The 358-nt window shown below is 38.0% G+C and overlaps 1 long non-coding RNA gene across 1 annotated transcript; it reads right to left on the reverse strand.

Moving 5' to 3' along the window:
* LOC109132007 lies at window positions 1-352 on the reverse strand. Its single transcript, XR_002037316.1, has 2 exons — window positions 240-352; window positions 1-140 (listed from the first exon to the last, which is right to left on the reverse strand). It is a non-coding gene; the product is annotated as an uncharacterized LOC109132007 (long non-coding RNA).
* Window positions 353-358: the final 6 nt, after the last annotated feature.

Raw genomic sequence — 358 nt, forward strand, 5'->3', positions numbered from 1 at the left:
TTTACAATGTTAATGACGACAACGGGAAGCATACTTCTCCATCAGTTGGGAAATCAACAACAGGTTTCTCCAACAAGCCAACAGCATCTCGAACCTTCTCCTCATCAGCAAACCATTCATCATGAACTCTGCTCACACACCTAAACATTTTCAAAAATTTGAGCTCGTCTAAGCACTTATATTCAAACACACACACACACACAAAAAAAAATGAAAGGGTAAAAATTTGGGAATCAAACCAATTGTAGTGACGAAGCAGGATTGCAGATGAGTTTCTCGAAATGGACAAAACAGTAGAGATCCTTGAAATATCATCTTCTTGAAGCTTACAGATATCTGCTTCGCTTAACACACTATA

The sequence above is a fragment of the Camelina sativa genome, unplaced genomic scaffold, assembly GCF_000633955.1.
Source record: "Camelina sativa cultivar DH55 unplaced genomic scaffold, Cs unpScaffold12250, whole genome shotgun sequence".
Classification (NCBI taxonomy): Eukaryota; Viridiplantae; Streptophyta; class Magnoliopsida; order Brassicales; family Brassicaceae; genus Camelina; species Camelina sativa.